The sequence below is a fragment of the Haemorhous mexicanus genome, chromosome 16, assembly GCF_027477595.1.
Source record: "Haemorhous mexicanus isolate bHaeMex1 chromosome 16, bHaeMex1.pri, whole genome shotgun sequence".
Lineage (NCBI taxonomy): Eukaryota > Metazoa > Chordata > Aves > Passeriformes > Fringillidae > Haemorhous > Haemorhous mexicanus.
The window spans coordinates 12633064-12659789 of NC_082356.1; the positions used below are offsets into that span (position 1 = coordinate 12633064).

The 26726-nt window shown below is 53.5% G+C and overlaps 1 pseudogene; it reads left to right on the top strand.

Annotated features, from left to right (window-relative positions):
* Window positions 1–12375: 12375 nt before the first annotated feature.
* The window catches only part of LOC132334959 (zinc finger protein 850-like), a 114077-nt pseudogene continuing 99726 nt past the window's right edge, over window positions 12376–26726 (top strand).

The following is a 26726-nucleotide window of genomic DNA, read 5'->3' on the forward strand; positions in this document are numbered from 1 at the left end:
ACAGAGCCCCAGCAGTGTCACTGCCACAGCCTCTGGGCTCACAGCTCTGCCTGCAGCTTGTACCTGCCCTGCACGAGCTCCTTCAGGCAGGTGTCCCAGTCCCCTGCAGCTCAGCAACCTCCTGCTGACCAAGGGCACCCAGAGCCCAGTGTGCCTGTGCCAGGCTGCGCTCACGGGCACAGCACATCCTCTGCCCTGGCCCTGCAGCTGTACCATGCTCACTTGTGCTCTGGGACAGCACAGCTGCAAGGCTGGAGAACAGAGGGGGTGAAAAAGCATCGTCTTTGCTCCAGCCCAGGGGCAGGCAGGGAAGCTGGTGCCAGTCAGCAAGGAGGAAAGCTCTCTGACCTCTTGGTTCCTCTGGTGTTTTCCATCATAATGAAACCCCTTCCCCTGGACCTAGAGATGGCCCAACATCTATCAACAGCCCTCTGTCATTTCCATCCTGTTCCCTCTGCATCTTCCTTTGGCAATGCTCAGGGATGTGCAGGGAGGAGAAGCAGAGCCTGTCAGGCCTGGCTGCAGTGCCTGCCAGCACAGGCCAAGGTGTGACTGGCTGCAGGCTGCCTGCCCACAGCCTGGAGCCAAGCTCACAGCATGCAATGGGCTGGAGCCAGAGTGCAGGGAAAACAATGGCTGTGCAGATCATTCTGTGCTTTGGCTCCTCCACTCTCACCTTGTTCTCGGCGGGGCTGAAGCGGATGCGCACAGGGGCAGAGGCGCCTGCTGGCTCCACATGGTACACATCCCTGGGGCACGCCAGCTGCAAATAAGGGCAGCTCTCCATGGACACCTTCACCAGCCAAGGAATCTGCAGCAAAGACACCAAATGATCATTGTGCCACTTGTGCCAACAGAACCAGAGGAGACCTTTCCGTGCCCTGCTGGCATCCCTCCTTGGCCCCTTCCCAAAGCACTTTCAGCTCTGCAGGCACAGGCACATCACTCACAAGGCTGAACTGGAATCCCTTCTGTCTGCCTCCAGCATTTTGGCCAGGGCCAGTAGGGCAGTGCCTGCTGGGAAGGAAGGGCTGAGCAAGTCAGCACCAGCAGGATGGAGACAGAGCACCTGAACCAAGTCATCTGCCTATTCAACAAGGCCAAAAAACCTGCTGGCTTCTGCCTGCACACAGCCATGCAGTTGTCATGTTCCAGAGGGAAAATGTGCTCCCTGAAAGCAAACCAGCACATTGTCCTGGGGGAAGGAAGAAATTCCCTTCTAGCAAATCTAGCTTTGGGTAGGGATGTTGTGGGGATACAGTCAGGCAGGCAGAGCAGCAAGAGAGGAGACCAAGCCCTGTGGCCTTACTGGGAAGAAAAGCAAACCTGAAAAGCAAAAGAGGGAAGGAACCCAGCAAGACAATCCCTAAAACAAGGAGATGGCAAAGAGAATTGCAATGGGCAGTAAAGCAGCAAGGAAGAATCATAAAACCATGAGAGCAATCAGCTTGCCCAAAGTGACAGAAACACAGACAGGCTGTGCCTCTTGACTATGGGCTTCAAAGGCCTTTTCTGCTTGGAGAAACATGACCAGCATTGACTGACAGTGTGGTTCCAGGATGAAAAGCCAGTCTTGGCTCTCCAGGCCTTCTCACTGCCTGTGCAGGCAGGCTGGGCTGCTGGGCATTCCTGCCTGCAGCCAGCAGGCCAGGTTCTGCCCTCTGGCATTCACAGACACAGCAAACATGCATTTTCTGGCACACTGAGAGCATCAACCCCTGAGCACCAAAATGCTCTCCAAAAGTCTAAACCAGATGATTTGGACTCCCTCCTGTCTCCTCCCACCAGCCCACTCTTGGCACAAGCCTCACTTGAGAAAATGTTTCCCTGACTGAAATTCCAGTGGTCTCAAGTTTTCCTCTTCACACTGGAACACAACTGCTGACATTTTTCAACTTTTTCCCCTCTCAGCTCTCTTGGCAAACTGCAAAACAATCCCAATTTCTTCAAGTGAAGCTGGAAACCTCCAGGCTTTGGATCTGCTGTGGTTCTCCAAAGGGAAAGCAGAGCACCGTGTTGCTTTTGGAAAAGCTGAGCAGAGCTGGATGAAGCTGAGCAAGAGCCTGAAGTGGCACCTAAAGGCCTCTCACTGCTTCTGCTCCATCAGCCTGATTGCAGGGCTCTTGCAGAACACATTTCCTGCAGTGCCAATGCCATTGATGAGAAGTGATTCCAGCACAAAGTGGAGAAGACTCAGCCCCTGAGCTGTGACTGTGAGCTGCACAAAGGGAGCCAAACTGGCTGAGAGAGGCAGAGATTCCTACCAGGAGCCAAGATTAATTAAGGAGACACAGGGTGTGGGATAGACTCAAGGTAAAGCAGGAGAGCAGGTAAGAACTGTACAGCCCTCAACATTCCTGTCAATGCAGAGCTTGCAAGAGAAGGAAACTTCTTTGGGATAGACACCGTCACGGCATGGCCAAAATCAGGGGACAATTCCCAACACAAGAAGATTTCCACCATCTTGCAGAACAAGGTGCTGAGACATTTTCTTCTGCATGTGCTGCAGCAGAGAACTTGCTTTGCTGTACACTCAGGGAATGACAGCACTCTCCTCTTCCAGCACAGTGTTAAAGCTCCGGGTGCCAGCACTTACCTTGTCCTTATTAATGAGAGACAGCTCCATCTCAGAGACCTCCCAAGTGACGAAGTTCTGAAATACCAGCTCTGGTGGGGAAACCGCAAACCAGCTCTGTTTCGGGGCAGCTGACGGTAGCTGGAGAGGCGAGAGAGAGCAGGGAGAGCTTCAGCTGCTGGGAGGAAGGTTCATGAAGGAGAATCTTCCACTGATCCCCAGGGAAGTACAGACTCTAGGCGAGCACGTCTGCCCAGCCCACACTGGGCAAACAGTGGCTCACCTACCTCTGCTCTGAGTGATCCTGAGCTGCTGGGCCACACAGAGCAGGCTCAGGCCAAGCTGCTCTTTTGGCATCTATTTCTCCAGGTTTCTTTCTCCACAATGCCAGGCAGCACTTCCCTTAAGCACAGCCCTGTGCCCATGTGGTCACAGAGCTCTGGGGCACTGACTGAGCACTCATGGAGTAAGTCAAACCCATGGATTTACAGGAGACTCCATGGGAAACAATTCTGGGATGTCCTTTACTGTGAGACAGGGAAACCCAGCCCCACACAACTGCAAATATCTTTTATGCTCTAGAACTTAAACATCAGAAGAAGATCACAGGACCAGAGGAGGTCACAAGCAGGTCTCCTATGGGACTTCACAGCAGACACATTCTGCTGAAGGGAATGGCTGCAGCACACTGTCCCTTAGTTGTGCTCTTCCCTGTGGTGTTCCCAACGCCCCTCTCCAGGACAATCCTTAACCACTTTGTTCCACGTCTCCTGCTGCCAATTTCCTGCTCAGCAGTCCACCTTGGTCACCTGCCCCTTTGGACTGTGCTTTCTACTGAGCCAGTCCTGCCAGAAAAGCAGCTTTAAACACACCTCAGAGCAGGCACTGATCCTGATAAAGCACATCCATTCCCCTCTGCCCAGGGCCAGTCCCCTGCACATCTGGCAGCCTGCAAAATCTAACACCTCGTCAGGTTCCAACACATTGTTCCAGCCCAAAGCAGGAATGCAATTTGTTTTGCTAAATCTGAAGTAATTCCTGCAGATCCTTGGCCTTCAAAGGCCAACACTTCCACTCTGGAGGGAATCCTGTGACCCCAAGCATTTGATGGCGACCACACCAAAGCTAGAGGAGGCTATTTCAGCAGGAGAATGGCAAATAGCAATGTTGTGCCTTTGTGTCCCCAGCCTTCCCCCATTAGCAATGGCAGCTACACTCCAGCACAGCCCAGCAGCTCCAGCAGAGGTTATTTGTGTTGCTTAGTGCACACCAGGACTCCCACCAGTCCACCCCTCCCAGCAGTTTGCAATGACAACAGCACCTGGACACTGAGGTGTTTTGCTGGAGGCAAGCCTGTCACAAGCACACACCCCCTTCCAACTTCATGTTCAACAGAAAGGAAAAGAGCAGGAAAAGGCTACCTTTGGACCAGTCTCACTCCTGTCTGGAAATGGGCCAATTCTGGGCAGAATACTCCCCCCAGTACTGGCCTCCTTCTTCCTGCTGGGAATCTTCTCCCTCTGGAACTTAGAGGGAAGCAGCTGAAAGGCAAAAATACACCAGCTAGAGCCTCAGAGATGGCTTGTTCAGAAAGGCTTTTTTTGAACAAGTGGCACTGGTGAATAACTTGTGATCACAGCCACTACGACAGACCTGGGAGCCCTGGAAGTTTCCTGCTGAAATCCTTAGCATCAGTAAATTAATAATACAGAGTGCAATACACACACTCCAGCCACATGGCTCTCCAGTCCCATTGGCTTCTCTGGGATTGGATGGGACATGGTTGGGGATTTCTGCTCTTTGGGCATTTGTTTCCCCTTCCTTGGATTGAAGTAGTGACCTTTCCAGAAAATGGGGAGGAGCTCTCAGAACTGCCTGAACTCCATCCCTGCACAACACTCAGAACTCACAGCAAGGAGATATCGCTGCTGGCTGAGTCCAACAGATGCAAGAAAACAAAGCTGTACCAAGAGGGAGGTGCACAGGAATGTGTCCAGGTTTTGGTTCTCTCTGTTAAATTGCTTTCTCCGTCTGGGCTGACAGAGCCCTCCACAGAAGAAAACAGAGGGATCTCCTTGACAGAGCCTCAGCAGTGGGGCATCTTGAGCCAAGGGAGCTCCAGACAGCAAGGGACCTTTGTGGCCCTGGCTCCAGTGCTGCCTGCAGGGCTGGATCTGTGCCCACAGGAGCTGGGAGAGAACAGCTGCTTTGGAAGCTCTTCCAGCTGGGGCCAGCCGTGGCTCTCAAGGCTTTAGGCAGAGTTTGAGCTTTCCCTCCCCCACATGCCCGGGTGCCAAAGGGCAGGATGGTCAGAGCAGCACAGGTGAGTGCCCAGCCTGACAGAAGGAATTCCTGTGGCCAAGGGAAAGGGACAGAACACGTGCTCAGGGCTTCAGCTGTACATTGGTTTCACTTGGCTCCACTGGCACAGCCAGGCAAGACACAACTGAAGCATCCCACAGTGTTCCCTGCTGCACCAGGACAGCCCCCAGCAACAGGAGCACGACACAGAAGGCTGGGGAGGGGCTCTGCAGCTTCACAGCGCTGCTGGACAACAGGGCCAGGGAGAGCAGGGACACCAGGGCAGGTGCCAGCCTTAACACAGCCCCAGTGGCCACTCACAGTGTTTGGCTTCAGCCTTTCCCTGAGCAAAAGACGAGGTGGTGGTGTCTTCTTGGGCAATCCAGACGCCATCTCCAAGGGATGATGTCACAGAGGGAGACAGTGCCTCAACAAAACTGGAAGGAGCAACAAGGAACTCTGAAAATCCACAACCCCATCCATGGCAGTTTCAAGGCATATATTGGTGCTAAACAATTTGATATGATTTGAAAGTAGCTGAGTGCTTGTTTGGCATAAGTAGCTAGTATTGTTAGGCCTCTAGTTGGACTTTATTTGAGCTATATGGCTGCCTTGTGCAATTCAAAGATGGATTGTACTGAAACCTGGAGCTCAAAAGCTGAGTATTAAGAACAGTTGGAAAAGACAAAGCTGTAGCTTAAATATTACTTAAAAATAGCTAGAGTGGGCCTCCTCTTCTTTAGGCTAAAGCACCCCTGCTCTCTCAGCTGCTCTACACAGGACTTGGGAGAGACTGGAATGTTTATGCTAATGGCTTAAATCTTGTAAGGAAGGACTTTTTGCCCATTCTGACAAAACTGAATCAAGAAGCTGCCACCACTGAAGCCCAGCCCTCCCTGAAAATGCCTCCTTATTAGAACTTGGGACTGGGAGTTAAGCCACCTAAGGGAACTTGAGACAATATCAAGGTGACACTATTGTCCTGTTAGCTCAGGTCTGGGGAGAACTAAACAAGGCTAACTGAGAATAATGTATCCACAACCAAGCCAAACCCAGCAGCTGTCCTGAAAATCAGCTCTCTCTGCCTTCAGGCTGGGGAAGTCATAGCTGCAGACTCATTTGCTGAGGCCAGGTTTGCACACAAACCTCCCATCAACACTGGGGGAAGGAGGAAATTTTGGGGGTGTGGCACAACCTCTGGTAAGGGGCAGTGGACACCCATCCTCCCTCAGACAAACTGGCTCAACTCTAAAACCCCCCAGCCCCAGAAGGCCACATCCAGGGGACATTCCCATCAGGGGCAGCTGACGGGGTGTCAGAACCCATCAAAGACCTCCAAAGTGCCCCCAGACCCATTCCTGAGGCCTTGCACCAGGTGACTGCATGGCATGCAAAGGAACACAACAGATCTGAAAATGCACAACCCAATTCACAGCAGGCTCAAAAGGATATACTGGTGCTAAAGATTTTATCTTATTTGAAAGAAGCAAGAGACAGAGTCCAACCTGCCCCACCCCAGGGAGGAACCTGGGCAGTCCCACCTTGCCCAAATCTGCATGAATCCATTGGAGTCTCATGTTTTGTGAGACCTCACCACAGAGAAGACCAGAAGAGGATTTCATGGAATGTCAGTGTGATCCATGCAATGGTGATACTTTCTACTTTCTGTTTAATCTGTCACTCTCTTTCTCTCCCCCTCCCTAACTCCGTTCTCTATTTCTCTCTCTCTCTTTCTCACATTTGCTGTTACATCAAATCCAGACATTTGACTTTTGCATATGGTCCTGTTTGCACCTTAATTCAGGAGCATATCCCTAAAAATTTTAAGAACCACACCATAACAACCCACTGAAACTTGAGCAGAACTCATTCACCTTTAAGCAGTTTAAGTCACCGCTATAGGGAAAAAAAAATGTCTAGACTAGTACATTTAGGAAATGCTGCATTTCTTCAGTGGAAAAAAAGCACCATCAGTAGACCAGATATCGTTCATCTATTCAGCTGCACATTATCCCATCCTCTGTTTCCCTTTGGAATTCTCTTTCAGAGCACAGATGGGACAAAACCAAAAAGCACAATCAATCTTTACCCTCAAATGAAATTGAGGACTCCTCGTTGGCAGAGACCAATGCTCTGCAAGTCCAGGGCTCGCTGGCAGAGACAATCTCTGTGAAAAAGTCACCGAGTGAATCACTGAGTGCAGCCGTTGCACGAGCCCAGGCTGCGAACAACCAGCCCGGAGCGCGCTCTGCAGCAACTGAGGCGGCGGCGCCGTCACAGCTGCTGTGGCCGCGCCCGCGGTTCCCCGGCAACCGCAGCACCCGATTGTCGGGGCCGGGCCGGGGGCGGTGACGCCAGGCGGGCCTCGGTCCCCGCTCCTTCCAGCCCTGGTGCCTCCTTGGTCCCCGGCCGGAGGGGGAGTGTCCTGGTTTAGGGCAAATTTGGGAGAGAATCCCCAAAAAGGGCTTCTCCAAAAAACAAACCCACACGCCCCTCCCCCAACCGGTTCAGGAAGAATTCCTCGGAGAGAAGTGGAAAGAACCTGTTTATTTTATAAGCACAGCACCCCCCAGCACACACAATGAACAGTACCGGATGACACCACTCTTCCACTGCTCTGACAAAGATGACAAATTCAGAAAAGTCTCTCCTGGGGGTTTGCTCTGTTATCAGTCCCTCCGGCGCTGAGGCAGCTGCTGCAGTCACAAGGTGTAAACTCACTCTCTCCGTGTTCCAAATCCCAGTCCGGAGCAGTTGACAGGTCCAACGGGGTGGGGGGAACAGTCCAGAAAGGAATTTGGACTGTTTAGCTAAATTAACTAATGGCGGGGGGGGGGGGAAAGAAAGCAAGAGCAAGCAAAGCAGAAGCGAAGCAGAAGCAAGAGCGAAAGCAAAAAGCAGGGGCAAAAAGCAAAAAGCAGCAACATGCACTGGTGCTATCTGGATGTCCCGCCGAGTGGCTGATAAGAGGCCAAAACAAAACCTTCACTCCACCAGTCTTAAAGGCACAGAACATAATATCCAGCATAAATTACACACACACGAATGGGGATAACAGTCACCCTAGGACAGGGAGGAATCCGCTCCGGGGCCTGGAACGTGACGGGCCACAGCGGCAGCGCTCGATATCGCCGGGGCCTCGGCCCCAGCTCCGGGCTGCTCCTGCACAAGGAAGGCGCGGCCGGGGGGAACCCAGGCTCTCGACACTTCCCATAAGTGTCTAAAATCATGCACTTCAATTAAAACAGTGAGATGATTGCAAAGAAAGAAGGAGTGTTCAGCCTTGAAGTGGAGGGAGAAGCAAAGGCTCTTTCTGTCCAAGTGCCTCGACTTTGTATTCCGTTCCCTTCAATCCCGTGTCTCAGATCTTTGCCCTTCCGTGCAGCAATGGACACTAGAATAGCACAGAGGGGGAAGCATGTCCAAGTGGCTGGTAACGATTTTAGTGGGGGGGAGGGAGAAAAGACAATTTCTTTTGCAAAATCATATCTATTCTTGCTTTTCCTGTGCACTTCAGAAGAACCTGAGAACCTTCTGGACAGTCTCTAGAAAGGCTGTCTGAATACCTGATGCTGAAAGCAACTGTTTTTATAGAGCATTGTGGTTACTTGACAGATACAGGGATGTTCCACACAATTTCTTTTGAGATCTACTAAAAGCAGATCTAGAATGCTACTTGAAGTCATCTTCCCAGGGCTGACAGACTCTCAGATTCTGAAAACCTCTACGGTTGACAGTATGAAGAAATATTCTGAGTGTTGTCATTCTAGTATCGAGACAACTGAGGTGGTGTTAGAAAAGCTATGGAAAGAGCTGAATTTCCTTCAAACATAAAGTAAGAAACAGGGAATCCAGCAGACTTGATGACTGCATGGCAAGAGCCATAAAACCTTTTTATAATTATCTGAGCAGTGAAGATGGTAGTGCCCAGGTTCATTTCCCAGCTGAAGAAACAGTTAATTTTTCAGCAGCTGGATAATGATTACTTCCTGCATTTGCTTCCTCCCACTCCAAACTTCAAGCCAAACAAGCACCTGTCAGCATACACTGCCTATTGACCCAAATGATTTGAAGATGTTAGTGGCTTTATCCTTGTACCTTACAAGGATCTACCTCTTACCATCCTTGGTTTCTTGTCTTTTATTTTGGAAAGCAGAGCTTTCATTGTTCTACCAGTCTCAATCATGTCCTGAAAGACATTAAAAAGGAAATGATCTTTCTAGTTGGAAAGGAAAACCAGACTGTCAGTGGATGAAATTAGAGCACACCAACCTGGCAGCAGAGTAAGATACTTAATTATTTTATGCAGTATGTATTATTTTGAAAAAGAGGGGGAAAAAAAATCCATGTCATTCCACGCCTTCTTCAGTCAATTACCTCTACTACTACTGACACATTGGGAAGGGAAGTGTTGGGAAGGAAGGGAAGGCAAAAAGTAAAGGGGAAAGGAAAGGAGGGGGAATGGAAAGGGAAAGGGAAAAGGGAAAAGGGAAAAGGGGAGGGAGAGGGAGAGGGAGAGGGAGAGGGAGAGGGAGAGGGAGAGGGAGAGGGAGAGGGAGAGGGAGAGGGAGAGGGAGAGGGAGAGGGAGAGGGAGAGGAGAAACTTCAAGGAAAATAATTTTCAGTGAAAGGAAAGGAAAATTCAAGGAAAGGAAATTTCAAGAAAAAGTTCAAGGAAAAGAAAAGGAAAAGGAATTGTCCCATGGAATCCCAGCAGGGATTACGTCTCATTGCACTGCTGGCATTGCATTGGTCATCCATTCAAATAATTTCCCCATGGAATTCCCATGGCAAGTCCTAGGGGAAGATCCATCCGTGGAATTCTCACCTGACTGGGAAGAGAGTGACATCTGGCCATGGAAATTCCATGGGAATTCCTGCATTCCCAAGTCTCCCATTCCTCAATCCCACACTCCCACAGGAACTCCCCTCCTCCTCCCACACCCACTTTTGTGCTCCACAGCCTCCCGACCATGTCTGATGTATTTTGGGAGCTCTTCTACAGAGGTGTGTCCCAGGTAATGCTTCATCTGCTCCACCATGATCCCTTTGGATTCCCAGCCCCTCTGGCTGATCCAGGTGGCACCGTCGGACCCTCCATGCTCCCAGGTCCCAGCTGGAAGGAGATGAAATCCCACCCCTTTTAGCCACACCCATGGGATCCATGGACATTCCGTGGGACAGGAGGGCACAGCTGGAAACCACCTGCAGCGTGTGGAGACCTGGGAACCAGGAGAGAACGGACCCAGGGAGTCGTGTTCCAGGGCCAGGGAGCCCCTTGGAGCTCCCTGGATTCCCATTCCAGCCCCACAGATCCTCCCCATCTCCAGAGATCCCATCCCAGCCCCTCAGAGTTCTCCATTCCCACAGATCCCAGCACAGCCCCCGGCTCCCCCCAGTCCCCCCCGTTCTGGTTGTACCGGCCCCATCTCCAGGGCACTGTTGGCCACGGGCCGGGTCCTGTCCTTTGGCCAGGGCTGGATATCCCGACATCCCAGCCCTGGCTACCCCAATATCCCGGCTCTGGCTATCCCGATATCCCGGCCCTGGCTAGCCCAATATCCCAGCTCAACTCCCCCCTCCATCCCCGCTCTCTGCGGCTCCATCCGGCCCCGCTCGCTGCCCCAGCGCTCCCAGGGGGTCCCGTCCACATCCCCCACAATCAAGGACTGGGGGACCCCCGGGCCGGGCTCCGACAGCGCCACTTCCAGACACTGCAGGGAGTGCAGAACTGGGGGGACACCGAGATCTGGGGGAGCTGGGGGGGCTGAAAGTGAGAGTTTGAAGATCCAGGGGGATCAACAGGCCAAGGAAAGGGGGGACTTGAAGGGCTGGCAGAGCTGAGAAGGAGGTTCAGGGGCTCAGAGCCAAGGAAAGGGGGTGCAGGCTCTGGGACAGCTGGGATGGGGTGTCCAGAGAATCCTGTGCCCAGGAAAGGGGGTGCCAGGGCTCCTCAGTGTGTGGAAAGGAGGGGCTGGGGGCTGGGAAATGCAGGAATGGTGGCCCTGGGGTCCCAGGTCAGGGAAAAGGGTGGGGCTGGGGGCTGGGAGAGGCAGGCGCTGGGAAAAGGTTGAGTTGTTCCGGATAAAGGGGTGCAGGGGGGTCTCAGGGTCACGGAAATGGGGGTGCAGGGACGTGGAGAGGTAGAAGGGAATTCCAGGGAGTCTTTGAGCCCAGGAAATGGGGCTCAAGGGGCTCAGGGTTTCCCAAAAAGGGGGTACCAGGGTGGGGATACCCGGGATGTTCGGGAAGGGGGAGTTCAGGGGGGTCTCTGGTTTTGCACAAAGATGGGGCTGGGGGCTGGGAAAGGCAGGAATGGGGGTCCAAGGCATTCCAGGGTGTCCCAGGGTCAGGCACACGGCAAGTCTGGAGGCTGGGAGCCATGGGATGCAGGGAGCAGGGGGTCCTGACGTCCAGTAATGGAGGAATTCAGGGAGGCCCCTGTGCAGGATAAGGGGAGCAGGAGGGTGCCAGTGCCTGCAGTGGCAGTTCAGGGTCCCGGTGCCAGTGGTCCCACTCCCCCATGGCCCCCAAGGAGTGCCTCCAGCCCCAGCGCTGGAGCCATCGCGCTGCTCCCACTCACTCCCAGTATGATCCCAGTATGATCCCAGTAGAACTCAGTCACCCAGGAGCTGCTCCCAGCATGATCCCAGTAGAGCCCAGTCACTCCCAGTCCTGGCATCCCCCCAGGCCTCTCTGGGTTCGGACACGCGAGGGGTCCGGCAGCAGGGGAGGAGGAGGAGGAGGAAGGGAGGGAGGGAGAGGCAGAGCGACAGCAGGAAGCAGCGGGAGGAGGAGACGGGGACCCACGTGGCTCCAGCGCTGCCTGAATTCACCGCAGCCCGGGAGCATCGCCCCCCATTCCGCAGGTGCCCAGGGAGGGGGAGCTCAGCCGAAATATCCCGGGGGTGCCTGGGTTTGGGGTTTTTTGGGGGGGATGTTTGGAGCTGGCAGGGCTTTAAAGCCGAGCCGCGGATGGCCCTCGGGGAGCCCTGTGTCCCCCAGGTGCCCAAAGTGGGGAGCCCAAAGTGGGGAGCGCCGCCATTGGCAGGACCCTCAAGAGCCTGGAGAGGGGCAGGGGGGACTCCTTGGAGCCCCTGCAGCCCAGAGCAGAGAGTGAGGGGAGAAGGGGGCCCGGGACTGCAAGACCCCCAGCATCCCTAAGTGGGGAGAGCGAAAAGGGGAAACTTTTAGGATTCCTGGGACTCCCAGCCGCCTGAGGAGGGCAGGGACCGAGTAGAGGGGGGACCCCCAATCCAAGTGTGACCCCAAACAGCTGGGACAGGGGGGAACCCCAAACACCAAAGGGGGCAGACCAGAGACAGGGAACTCCTGGGAGGCATTTTCAGGGATGAATCTTGTTGTTTGGGAGGCTTTTATGGACCCCAGATAGCTGGTGATTTGTAGAGATGGACTTGGGCAGAGGGACCTTCAAACTCAAGGTGCTCATTCCTTGTTTTTCCCCAAACCAGGATTTCCCATTCCCAAACCTTGGCCACATGGAGGAGGAAGAGGCTTTGAGGAAGAAGATGATGCCTCAAGACACCCAGGCAGGTGAGGAGGAAGTCAGTGCCCCTTTGCCCCTCTTTCCTGCTCTATCTCCCAGCCCAGCATGGCCCCTGGCTGCAGGACAACCCTGCTGCCAATGCTGTCCTGCTGGGGAAGCAGTGGGGGGATCTCCTTCCCCTTCCCTCTGGCACACAGGCAAGTCCCATTCTCTCCTTGTCCTTCCTCCCCCAGGGAAGGAGCTGAGGATGGAGACCAGGGAGGACAAATCCCCACAGCAGAACCTCGTGGAAGAGGCTGTGTTGAGTGGCTCCAGGGCACAGGAATCCAACGGGGAAGAAAAGCCCTGGGGATCTTGCAGGAGGAGGGGCTGCAAAGCCAGGAAAGACCCACCCTCAGCCAGGAAAGTGGGCAGAGCTTCAGCCAGAGCTCAAAGCTGGTGGTCCATGAGCTGCTTCATGATGGAGAAAAGCCCTACAAGTGCTTGGAATGTGGGAAGAGCTTCAGGCAGAGTTCTGACCTGATCAGCCACCAGAGGATCCACACTGGGGAATGGCCCTACGAGTGTGGGGAATGTGGGAAGGGCTTCAGGTACAGCTCAGAACTCGTCATCCACCAACGCATCCACACTGGGGAGAGGCCCTACAAGTGTGGGGAGTGTCAGAAGAGGTTTCGGAGCAGCTCCCATCTCTTCAAGCACCAGCGGATTCACACAGAGGAGAGGCCTTTCTGCTGCCCCAACTGCAGGAAGGGCTTCAAGCAAAACTCCCACCTTGTCAGCCACCAGCGCATCCACACTGGGGAGAGGCCCTATGAGTGTGGGGAATGTGGGATGAGCTTCAGCTGGAGCTCCAACCTGATCCGCCACCAGAGGATCCACACCAGGGAACGGCCCTATGAGTGTGGGGAATGTGGGAAGAGCTTCAGCCAGCATTCCCACTTGATCTGCCACCGGAGGAGCCACACTGGGGAAAGGCCATACAAATGTGGGGAATGTGGGATGACCTTCAGTTGGTGCTCCCAACTGATCATCCATGAAATGACCCACACTGGGGAGAGGCCCTACGAGTGTCCCCAGTGTGGGAAGAGCTGTTCAGACCAGCTCCCATCTCCTCAAGCACCAGCAGATCCACACGGATGAGAGGCCCTTCCTCTGCCCTGACTGTGGGAAGGGATTCAACCACAACTCCACCCTCATCACCCACCGGCGCATCCACACCCGGGAGAGGCCCTACGAGTGTCCCCAGTGTGGGAAGAGCTTCAGCTGGAGCTCTAACTTGACCAAACACCAACGGAGGCACCGGTGAGGGAAGCCCTGCCACTGCCCCAGCTGCAGGAAGAGCTTTGTGCACTGCCCCAACTTCATCCGCCATGGGAGGCCCCACATTGGTCAGAGCCCTGGTGACCCACATTCCCTGTGATCCATTTTGGGAAGACACTGGGCTGGTTATTCTTTTGTTTTGGCCCTAATTTTCTTTGGATTCATCTTCATCTCTTTAAAACAGAGAAAATTGGGTAAAAATCAATAAATTCATCAAAGGCTTCTAAAGCCTCACTTTTTACTTGTGTTTCAGGGGAATCTGGGTTTCAGGGAGATAATTGGGAGAACTTGGGGGTTTTGGGGGTATTTGGTGTACTTGTCTCCCTTCTTGGCACTCAAAGAGACAAGAGGGTTCCATCTGTCACTTCAATGCCACTCACTCTCTCCCCAAAATTCCTCGATTCCACAGCCCCTTGGTGTGGAATGGGGTTGGAAGGGGATTGGGCAAAGTGGGTTTCAAATCTGGAGGGGTGAGATGGGCATTGTGTGGGGCAGGATGGGTGGGATGGGGTTTGGAAGGTTTGAAATGGGGGAAATATGGCTTGGGATGGGGGTCATGTAGTCCAGGAGTGGTGGGAGGGGTTGGGGTTGGGACTGGGGAGGTGGGCTGGGGTCTGGAATGAGACAGCTGAAGTTTGGGGATGATGAAGGGAGGGAGAGCCCATTACTGAGTGAGTTTTTCAATAATCCATGTTCCTGAAGAGATTTTGGGGTATCTCACGTTTCTGAGGCGGTTTTGGGGCACTGCCCAGCTCTTGGGGGTTTCCTGAGAGCAGCTCCCTGGATCCCCATTGCCGGGGTGGTTGCCATTGGCACGAGCTCAGAGCTGTAACCAGAGTCCCTTGCCTTGATGCTGGAGAGCAGAGAAAGGATGAACAGTCTCAGATACCTGTAGTGTGTGTGTGGGGGCAGGGAGAGTTCTGCATAGGTGGGGTGGTCACTGTCCTGCCCCAGCCACTGCAGCCTCTGACCCAGCCCCAAAGTGGCTGCCAAGCCCCTGGCACCCCAAAAACCCCACCTGTGAGAAGGACCAGAGCAGGTCAGGCTGTAACACGGGTGTGACACTGACACATCCCGTGGCCCTGAAGCTCACAGCAGCTGAAATCCAAGACTGTCTGTGGGTCTCTCTCTCCCTCTCTCTCTTCTCCTGACCTCCTCTTCTCGAAATCTGGGTAACTTGAAGTTGGACAGGTTAGAGTTTGCTAAGTCAGGGCTTTGTCAAGTGCTTTAATGTCATTCAATGTTGATTTAAGATTTCCCAAGTACCTCATTCTCTGAAGTTTGCAACTAAAGGTTTGTTTTCCACCCTCCTGAGAAGTCTGTTGGTTTCTCCCCTTGGCCATCTCTCCTGCAGGCTGTGCCCCCTGTGTGTGCTGTTCCTGTGCCCATCTCGCTGTCCCCCAGCATTTCTCACCCAGCGTTTCTGTGCCCTCCCTGGGCTCCCTGCACCCAGCGCTGCCGGCTCCCGGCACACAGAGCCAGGGCAGGAGCCCACCCTGCCAAGGGGCTCTGGAGCAGGGCAGGGGCTGTGTTGGCTCCTGAGCTCAGCCGCTGGTCCTGGCATGGCTCTGTGGAGACTGAGCACAGCAATGCTGCTGAGCATTGTCCCTGCTGAGGGTCTCACACTGGCGGGGCACATTCCCTGGCTGCAGGATTCGTGCCTGACCCAAGCACTGCACTTATGGCTCCAGCATTGCTTTCCAACAAAAACAGAGGAAGGCAAACTGTGTAGCTCATTATCCATTTCTCATGGTTGGGATTGAAGGCACTTGAGATGGTAGTTCATGTTTGGACTCAGGTGTTTATTATTTCTTATCGGTGAAATGGCCTCATAACCATGAGTTCAGCAGCTTTTCATTAGCAAGGCACAAAATGGCTAACTATCTCTTGTTACAAGGTCTTTTAAGACTCAACTATCCAATTAAGAAATGATATCTAGATTATTTTCCCTTTTAACTCAATAACTGATCCCTCGAAGCCCACAATGCAGACTTTTCTGTCCAATTGCAAAACATCACCCAAACACTTGAAGAAGGAAGAAGAAGGTGAAGAAGAACAACTTGCCTCCAGCCTAAAACCTCCATCTTGCTTCATATTTATTTCTGTATTCTAAAACCCCAAAGTCTTAAGTTTTCAACCCTGTGATATTACACATTTCTAACCAACTACACACCTGTAATCCCAGTACTACCAGTCAATTTTTGAAGCCTTCTCCACAGCCTCAGGTCAAGTGCAGTGTTCTCTTGTGCATCTTTGCCTTTAAGCACAGGAAGTTTACAATTCTCAGCATCCAGGGTTCCAACAGCTCATGGTATTTTACACTGTCTAAAACTCTAAGTCATCGATCTTAGAGGTGAGATGCATTTGAAATTAGTGGCATGGAGAAGTAGTGCAAGATGGAAAAAGGAAGCAGAGAAATAAATAGAGGAAAGCATTTCAGATTGTTTCCATTTTCATTGCACTTCTGGAAAGCTGTTTCAATTTTCCAGGAATGTTTTCCACAGTCCTGTCTGCTCTTCTCAAGAACCTTTCCTGGAGAACAAGGTCGAGCTCCTGTCACAAGCTGTGCCACCACCTGCAGCTTCCCTTGGCTTTCCACACTGTGCGTGCAGCAGGACTCTTGCAGGAAAGAAGGACAAAGGTTTTGAGAACTTGACAACTTGTCCTTTCTTTTCCTGGTGGACTGGAGAGTTGTGCTGTGGGTGAGGTTTTTATTGTTACTGTTCTAGCCTAAGAAAACATGAGGAGGTACCAGGAATTGTTAGGGAATACAAGCCTGGCTGGATGCAGAGAAAGAATCTCCAGAGCCTGCAGCCACAAGTAGAGAGTTGGGTGATAATCATTCCAACCTGTCAATGGACATCTTGAAAATTATCTGGAACGTGAAATGCTCTGACAGAGGGAGTTTGTTTCTGAGTTCAGTGTAGATGATTCCACATCTGGTGCCTTGGTGCATAAATCAAGAGCACAATCAGTTCGTGGTAGGCACTAGAACAAGCTGGATCTCTCAGAGCAGCTGACTGAAAGAATCTGAAAAGGAGAAATGCAGGGAATGACTTGGTGAACCTTGCCTGAAAGAAGGGTGATTTTTTTTCTAATAACTACTATTCCATTCCCTTGGGTTTTGGCTTTCTTAGCAAGGCCATTTGCATCCCAGATTCTCCATGAAGGGAGAAGCCGGAGCTTGTGGAACTGCCTGAAAGATGCCCTGTTCCTCTGCAGGGACACTCAGGCTGGAACAGGAGCTGGAGCCCTCTCTGGGGAAGCCTCCTCTGAGCTGGAATTTGTGCCGTGCTGGGAGAGGAGGAGGAGGGGGAGAAGGCTGGCGCTGTGTGGCAGGAGCAGGAGGTTTGGGCCGCAGGACATTCTGTCTGCGCTGCTGCCCCGCAATGGGCGGCCGTGCCCGGGGCTCTGGGCCTGGCCCCGCGTGCGCTGAGCTCCCTGGGCTGGGCTCAGGTTCCTGCTGGGACTGGGCAGAGCCTGGGCTCAAACTAGGCTCAGCAGTGCAAAATACCTCTGGGCATCTGCATTTCCTGCTGCTGGGAAAGAGAAATGAAGCAAGTCGAGAAGTTCTGGTTTCTGTTTTTCCTGGTGGATTTTCTAATTTAATTCCACACTGCAGAGGCAATTTCTCTGATGGCCTCTGTCAGTTCATTCTATTTCAACAGTGCCAGCAACACGGCTGTGTTTGAGCGCTGCAAATGTGGCCTGTGTGGCTTTAATTCCCCTCGCCTTAGTGCTCAGGGGCTGGTGGGCATTCCAATGTCTGCTGATCTTTATGCCCGTGACAAAAATACTGACTTCACTGTCATGAAAGCACTGTAGGTAGCACCACCTGAAGGAGGCACCTGCAGTTTTATGGATAAAATTCAGGTGGCAAGCAGAAGAGAGCCAAGAGAAGCCATGATCTCCAATTCCCAAGGCAAAGGCACCAGCAGTCTTCTGCTGGCACCTCAGGGTGAGTCAAACAGAGCTGAAAACAGCGCTGGAACCTGATCCTTTCTTCCTCTGAGGGCTGGCTCAGGGCAGCACAGGCGGGCCCTGAGCACTCAGGGCTGTGTGTGGGTGCTTGTTGCTCTAGTCCCGAATTCAGCTGGAAAAAGCCCTTGGAAGCTGAGGCAGGAGCTGGCGGGAAGGGGCCGGCGCTGCTGCTGCTCCTGCTTGGGAGCCCTGGCTGGGCCGGGCCGGCGCCCCCTGCTCTGCGGCTGCTGCTGCTGCCAGAGCCGGGCGGGACTCGGGGACAGGGAACGGACACGGGGGGACAGCAAAGGCCTGGCGGCTGCACGGATGGTGGCGCTCGGGCCTGCGCCAGCACAGAGCTTCAGCCCGCAATTAACCCCGAGGGAAACGCTGGGGAAAGGCTCCATTTCAGCCTTTCTGCACTCGTGGCTGTGAAGGGACTGAAATGAAAGGAGAACAAACAGGGCCTGACCCCTTCTCCTTTGGGAGGTGCCCTGGGCCTGCGGCTGTGAGGGGCCATGAGGGGCTGTGCAGGGCCATGAGGGTCTCTGAGGGGTCATGAGGGGCTGTGAGGGGCTGTGGAAGGCCAGGCACCTCATGGAACCAGTGGTCCATGGTGACACTGCAAGGCCTTGTGGAACCAAAGAGACCATGGTGGCACTATGGAACATCATGGTACCACAGGTCCATTGTTACACATCAGCCACAGCAGGGCCACAGAACCAGGGAGATTATTGTGACACTGCAGAACCTTATGGAATCGAGGCGTCCATGTTACACTACTGAACCTCATGGAACCAAGGGTCCATTGTGACACTGTGGAACCAAGGAGACTGTTGTTGGCAGTACGAAAGCTCATGGAACCAAAAGTTTGTTGTGGCACTGTGGGGCCTCATGGAACCATGGACACCATTAAAACACTTCAGGACCCACTGGAACCAAGAGGCCACTGTGACCCTGCAGGGCCTTGTGGAACCATGCAGAGCATTGTGACAGAGCAGGACCTCGTGTCACGATGGGGCCATTATGACACTGCAGGGCCCCATGGAACCAAGCTCCTCAGGGACTCCTGGAATGAAGGAAACATGTTTGACACCGTGGTGGCCCTTGGGACCAAGAGGCCATTGTGACACTGTGGAACCAAGGAGAGCATTGCTGCCCTGCCAGACCTCATGGAACCAAGGATCCATTGTGACACTACAGGGCCTTGGGGGACCAAGGGCTATTGTGACACAGTGGGGCCCCAGGATCCAAGGGACTTTGTGACACCAACGGGTCCCATGGAACCAAAGGGACATTGTGACACTGGGAGGCCTCATGGAATCATGGAGACCATTGGGACGCTCTGGGGCCTAATGGAACTGAGGTGACACCAAGCTGTCGGGGAGAGTTGATCTGCTGGAGGGTAGGAGGGCTCTGCACAGGGCCCTGGACAGGCTGGATCCAGGACCCAAATCCAACAAGTTGAGGTTTAACAAGTCCAAGTGCTGAGTCCTGCACTTTGGCCACAACAACCCCTGCAGCACTACAGGCTGGGGACAGAGTGGCTGGACGGCAGCCAGGCAAAAAGGGACCTGCAGGGACTGATGGACAGCAGGCTGGACATGAGGCAGCAGCATGCCCAGGTGGCCAAGAAGGCCAAGGCTCCTGGCCTGGCTCAGGAATTGTGTGGCCAGCAGGAGCAGGGCAGTGATTCTTCCCCTGTGCTCAGCACTGCTTGGGCAGCACCTCGAGTGTTGTGTCCAGTTCTGGACCCCCAACTTAGGAAAGACATGGAGGGGCTGGAGTGTGTCCAGAGAAGGGCAACAAGGCTGGGGAGGGGTCTGGAACACAAGTCCTGTTCAGAGTGGCAGAGGGAGCTGGGATTGTTTATCCTGGAGAAGAGGAGGCTCAGGGGAGACAAGGTGGTGTCAGGACCCAGGCTGGACTTGATGATCTCCATGGCCTGTTCCACCCTTGCTGATTCTGGGATTCTCTGAAATCACCCTTGGAGCAGTTGCAGGATGAGCCCTGGGCCTCCTCTTCAGAAGCTCCAGCAGCCCAGGTCCCTCAGCTTCTCCTGCCAGGCCCAAAGCCCATCCTGTCAGTCCTGCAGAGCCTCTGCAACTCCTCCTCATTGCCCAGAACAGGGAGCCCCAGAGCCAGACACAGCAGCCCAGATGTGCCCCCCTGGCCTGTGGTGCCTCTGGCAAGGGAGAAGCAGGAGGTACTGCAGGAGCCTGCAGACAATTCCTGCAGCACTTGTAGGATGATCCTGCTCCCCAAAGGACATTCCCATGGTGCCAAGTCAGGAACTGCAAAGGGGAGTGGGGCCAGATTGGAAAGTGCAAACAGGGATGGGCTGTTTGCAGGAGAGGGAACAGCGGTGGGCAAGAGGAAGAAATCTGAACCAGGGGAGAGGAAAGAAAGCCAAGGTGAAGCCAAGGAAATGCTCAGGGCATTTTGGGGGTGTCTGCCAGGCAGCCCTGGCTCTGAGCAACAGCGTCTGCAGTGGGACAGGACACTCCCAGCTCATGGGAACAAACTTTCTGGCTGACTGCAGAGGCCAGGACAAAGCTGAGGGGTTTCCCTGGTGTCCCCCAGCCCTTGCTGGCCCCAGGGGCTGATGGCATTTGTGCTCCCTCAGGTTCATGTCCCCACACCAACACCGTGGGGGTGCTCCCCCTGCTCTGTGCAATGCAAACAGGGGCTCCTGAGCCAGTGCTGCCGTGTCTGTGCCTGCAAGGATGGGGCACCTGTGTGAGCTGGGGGAGAGGCCAGGGCTGCAGAGGGGGGATGTTGTTGGCAGCTCCATGAGGATGCTCTGGGACGCTGCCCTGGGCTGTCCAGAGCACTGGGGATGGATCAGCCCCTGCTCTTCTGCTCCTTCCCGTCTCCCCCAGGGCCCTTGCAGAGCACCAGCCATGCTGTTTGCCCCCAGCCTGCCCACGGCCACCCTGGGGCTGCTCACGGGGGTTTTCTGTGCTGAGCGTTGGCCTGGCCATGTTCTTGAGAGAGCCTGGGCAAGGAGCCTGGAGCCCCCAGGGCCTGGCCTGAGGTGTCAGCACTGCCCCAGCAGTGCCCATGGCCTGTCCCTGCTGCAGCCCTGGCACTGCCACCCCCAGGGCTGTGCCCGGCCCCGAGAGCACTCTGGCCCTACAGCAACACCAGGGCCACCAGGGCAGCGGGGCAGGGCCATGGAAGCAGCACTGGCAACACCAAGTGCTGCTGCTGCTGGGCACAGCTGCTGTGCCAGCACTGATCTGCCCCCACCTCTGCACACAGACATTGCTGTTGCAGCTCCAGAGAAAGTAACAAAAGGGCATCTCTGCAGAAAACTTTTCTGGGAAATCCTTTAGTTCCTTTAAAGCCACCTAAAGTGCAGCCCCGCATTGGAACAGTTATTGGCCACAGGGAAGGTAGAGAGAAATGAAATGAGAAATGGCACAAAGAATGACATTTATTTTTGGACAATATGAAAAAAGTAAAACAAAGAAAAATTACATCAGAAATGAAACCCACAAGAAGTATCAAAGATGACTTTTATTACAAGTGATTTGCAGAAACTGGCCAGCAGTTTAATGTTTCTGAAAGCAGCCAGAAATCATTCTCCACACTGCAGCCTTGAGCTCCTGGTTCCTCAGGCTGTAGATGAGGGGGTTCAGGGCTGGAGGCACCAGTGAGTATAGAACTGACAGGGCCAGATCCAGGGATGGGGAGGACATGGAGGGTGGCTTCAGGTGAGCAAATAGGGCAGTGCTGGTGAACAGGGAGACCACGGCCAAGTGAGGGAGGCAGGTGGAAAAGGCTTTGTCCTGTCCCTGCTCAGAGGGGATCATCAGCACTGAAGATCTGCACATAGGAGAAAACAATGAACACAAAACAACCAAATGCTAAACAGCCACTAACTGCAATGAGCCCAAGTTCCCTGTGCTTTGAATATGAGCAGGAGAGCTTGAGGACCTGGGGGACTTCACAGAAGAACTGGCCCAGGGCATTGCCATGGCACAGGGGCAGGGAAAATGTATTGGCCATGTGCAGGAGAGCATTGAGAAAGGCACTGGCCCAGGCAGCTGCTGCCATGTGGGCACAAGCTCTGCTGCCCAGGAGGGTCCCGTGGTGCAGGGGTTTGCAGATGGACACGTAGCGGTCGTAGCACATGATGGTCGGGAGGGAAAACTCTGCTGAGATGAAGAACATAAATAAAAAGAGCTGTGCAGCACATCCTGTGTAGGAGATGGTCCTGGTGTCCCAGAGGGAATTGTGCATGGCTTTGGGGACAGTGGTGCAGATGGAGCCCAGGTCAGTGAGGGCCAGGTTGAGCAGGAAGAAGAACATGGGCATGTGCAGGTGGTGGCCGCAGGCTACGGTGCTGATGATGAGGCCGTTGCCCAGGAGGGCAGCCAGGGAGATGCCCAGCAAGAGGCAGAAGTGCAGGAGCTGCAGCTGATGTGTGTCTGCCAATGCCAGCAGGAGGAAGTGGCTGATGGAGCTGCTGTTGGACATTTACGGTGCCTTGACATGGGGATCTGTAAAAAAAGGAATCATGGAATAGTTGGGCTTTGAGAAGATTTTAAATATCCCAGCAAAGCTGGGGACAACTTTACCCCCACTGCCTGCCCAGGGCTCTTCTGCCTGGAGCTGTCCCTGCCAGCGGCTGCTTCCCTGTGCCCAGGGCTGGGCTCTGCCAGTGCTGCCAGAGCCCAGCCCAGCCCTGCGGGCTCAGCTCTGCCCTGCAAACCCCTCCCAGCTCTGGAACAGCCCAAGGGCAGCTCTGGCTCTGCAGGCTCCGATGGCAAAGTCAGATCTACCGTGAGGAGGCTGGAAAAGCAACACTGATGCTGCATCTAAGGGGCCCTGTGCTGATTTCTGTCACTGCCTGGTTTACTCAGATCTGCGATATATTTTTTTTATTTTCAACCTGAACTGAGAGATAAATATCTTTGGGCAATTTCCCATCCAGGCAACCCAGAGCAGTAGATAAAGAAAGCAGGATTTTCCCTTTTATGCAGCCCCTCCCTTGCTGTGCTCCCTGTATAATCTACATGGAAATGTTCTGCAGTTAAATGCCATGATGGGAGCAGTCCTGACCAATGCAGCATCCTCCCCACAGAAGGAGAAGCCTTACCAGCTGTATCTTCCCACCCAGATCTTGTCCCCTAGTGCTGGCAGCAGCTCCCGGGCCAGCTGAGAGCTGTCCCTGGCAGGCAGCAGAGTCCCTGCCCCAGCACAGTGCCCTGGGCTGCAGGACCCTGCTCTGCAGGACAGCCCTGGGCACTCCTGGCTGCTCTGCACAAGAGAGAATCAGAGAATGTACTCACAGAGTCTGTAGGCATTGGGATGTTCCAGCTTTAGGAGATGGCTCCAGGAGCTGCAGCTGCATTGTCCTGCAGCCAGAGGTTCCTGTGCCAAGGGCTGGCAGTGATTGTGGCCCAGGCACTTCTCAGCACCTTCCCAGCCCTGACTGATTGAAGCTCTCTGTGCCTCTGTGCTATGCTTGGGGTGGCTGCAGGCAGTGCCCCAGCCCTACTGGGCTGGGAAAAAACCGGCTCATCAAGAGAAATGTGCTTTTGAAGCTCTTCTTGGTTACCAGGAGCTGCCTCTAGGCCAGGAGCCCAGCCCAGCTCAGCAGCACAGACACAACACAAGGACTTTAATGACCCTCTGGGGCTTTGTGCTCAGGCTCCTGAAAGGGAGCTGAAGAAACCTCTCCAGAATTCCAAGTCAGAATCCAACTCCAAAGTTTCTTGGACTTTTAATGAGTCCCACTGAGGGACACAACAGAGAAAGTGTCCCCAGGCCCCAGGCAGAGCAGAGAACTGCAGGCACTGATGACAGCTGGGGGGACAAAGAGAAGCCAAGTCTTGGTATCCTGGGGCACAGCAGGGTCTGTGCCACCAAGGGCTGGGAGGAGACACCTTGTCCTGAGGCACTGGGGCCTCCTGGCACAGCCCCAGCCAGGCTGGGCACCGTCAGCCCCTTGTTCTGCCCTCTGCATCCCCCCCTAGCTCACATCCCAGTGGCCTCAAGGATCTGCTGGAAGGAGTCCCTGGGGAGCCTTGCTCAGCAATGGCCCTGGGGGCTCCTGAATGCTCCCAGGGACTGCAGGGTTTTCAAAGGACTTTGGGTTTGGCTTTTGCCTTGGAGTCTCTGAGAGGTGTGAGCAATCATGGCCTCTAATTACCTGCTGTAATTAGTCCCTGGAGAGGCTTTGTCAGTAACAACACTCAGTGGGGCTCATTAATGCTTCAAGGTACTTCAGTTCTTTTAAGGTACTTGGTGTTTCCCTTTGGATACAGACTGTGTGAGAGGTTTGTGCAATCATGGCCCCAATTATCTGCTTTAATGAGTCCCTGGAGAGCTTTGTACTGACACTCAGTGGGGCTCATTAATACTTTGAGACACTCAAGGTGTTTAAGGTAATTTGGAATTTCCTTCCCACACTGAGTCTGAGAGGTTTTTGTGCAGTCCTGGCCTCCAATTCTCTCCTCCAAGGAGTCCAAGAGGAGCCTGTGTTGGAGAGGGACCTCAGTGGGACCCATTCATGCGTCGAGACACTTTGGGTGTTTTTTCTGCCTTTGGCTCCTGGAAAGGTTTGTGCAATCTCCTCTCAGGCCCTGAGGCTCCAGGGCTCAGCTCCAAATGCACCACAGAGCTCATTAGTATCAAACAAGTCCTGACAAACCGTGGCTCTGCCTTGATTTCCCTCTGCTCCTGTGCAGTTCATCAGGAAAGTTTCTGTAGTGGTTTTGGCCAATGCATCAATAAGTGTGGTGGGTTCAGAGCTGGCTAATTACCAGTGCACTCACTGGAATATCCTTACTCATTTCCTGTTGTGAGATAGGAGTAGGACAAAGGACAAGTAGGCTCAGAACTTTAAAAGGATATAAAGAAAATGTTATTAACAGTAGCTAAAAGAGCAATAAGAATCAGAACAAATCTTCCAGAAGACTTCTCTCCCTACAACCTTTTCTTTCTTACTGACAATGCAAATAGACAAAACCTAAAATTTTCAGTCAGTTTACCACCTCTACAATATTCTTTTTTTTAGTTCACTTAAGGAGAGAAGTTCTTCTTGTAAATGTTGTGGAGACTTCTCCACAAGAAAACTGTTCTCTCAGGGCTTTTAATTTCCATGAATAGCAGCCACCTGGAAAAATTTGTCAAGTCCCTCCCATTTTTCACAGCTTTTCCCACAGCTGTGTTTACGTGCCATGTCAACTTGTGGGGTATTAGTTTAAACATGAGCTGTTTAAGAGCAGAGGTTCTCTTCATCTATTTCTGAAATCATCTTCATCTCTGGGAACAGAGGTCTTGTCTCCCCGAGGGCACAGGGTCTCATCACTCTGCTCTCTCTCTGTACAAACTTCTCATGGGATCCCAGCTACTTCAACATTTGCTTACTTTAGCCTGAAGGCCTTTGCTGAACAAGTCATCTCCCCATACTTTTCAATCATAGGGAAAAAGAGAGTCTGATGTATCAATTACATCCTTCTCCGTAGCATTACAAGAGAATTTTAGCCCCAAGATCAAGGCACCTCCTCATCCCTCCCATCTGGGGCTCAGCTTCCTCTTCACAGACCTCGGTGTGTTCACATTGCCCCTCTCTGTGCCTGCACTTTGTCCTTTTCTCTCACTCGAGGGAGGATGGAAGCACTGACAGAGTTCATATCTCACCCGGGGCCTGCAGATGGTTCCGTGACCCCAGCCGGGCTCGGTCCTTGTGGCTGGAGCTGTTTTACCATGGAGGTTTCTGCAGCGGCTGCACTGGGGCTGTGTCAGGATGGGCCGCGCTGGGGCAGGGCCAGGATCTCAGCAGCCAGGCCAGAACACAGCAGCAGCACGGCCGGGGGCCGATGGCTTCTCCTCCCCCTGCCCGGGGGTTGTGGGCGAACCCCAACGGTGGCAGAACCTTGGCCGAGCCGGCCCGGCCCGGGGCTGCTCCTGGGGCCTGGCGGATCCTGGCTCGGCCCGGGCTGGCGGCGGGGCAGGGCTCAGCAGTGCCCAGATGTTGGAACTGCAGCCATGGCCCGGCCCGGCCTCAGCCCCGCGGCCTCCCCTGCCCTGCCCGGCAGCCGATGGGGCCTGGCGGGGTCCCTGGGAAGGGGCCCAGCCCCACGGCAGGAGCCGCCTGGGCTGCCCTGGCTGAGACGGGGCTGGGTCAGCCTTGTTACCTCTGTGATAGCCAGAAGGGAAAGAGACCCTCCCAGGCTTTTTCATCTTTAACCTGTGTCTTCACAGGGCCGTGTACAGTTTCCTTAGTGGTTTAACAGATTGTCAATTCTCAAAGCTAATTACTGATTGGTTTTTCTTCATTGGAGGAAACTGATTCTCTTAGAACATCACTTCTGTGATGCAAAACCACCAAACAGCACAGAGCACAGAGTTCCATTGTCCATATATAGTGGTCACGTGCCTGATGTTATCAGTTAAAAAGGGTTACCCATTTTTTTAAAAAAGGTTATAGAAATACAAGTTTAACCAGTAGTGGCAGAGGAGAGTTCTTTGTTAGCTTCATGTTGTAAAGACCTATTGAGAGTAGGTTGTTAACTCTCTATTGTTGAGAATTCCCCTTTTTGTATCAGTACCACCCTGCCTGGGCCAGGTGGATGGCCCTTCTCAGCCAGTGAAAGGAGGGGACAATGGCGGACATGCAAAATAACCTCAGACTCAGCATGCCATGGGAAGGACCCCCAACACACTTACCGAAAAAAACCCCAAAAGCAATGAGCCAATACAGAATTAGGAGATCAAAGTGATGTCTAGACATGAGGACAAAGGTCCAGAGCCTGCAGAGACATTGAGAACCTTTGTTGCCCCTAGCCCCAGACTAAAAGGACCTTGGCTAGAGCCAGTACCCTAGACAGAAAACCCAAAAAGCAGAATTACGGGAATATCCCCACTGCTTTTGTGGGGACAGGACCCCCAGCTCTGCCCCCTAGTCGACAAAGCTGCATTTTCCTCCTCCTCCGAGCCACTCCTGGGAGCGACAAAGGTGTGACCGCAGACCCGTCTTACCTCCCAACCTCAGCTGATCGCTTTTAATAAAGGCATTGAAAAGGAGAAAGATCTGCCCTATTTATT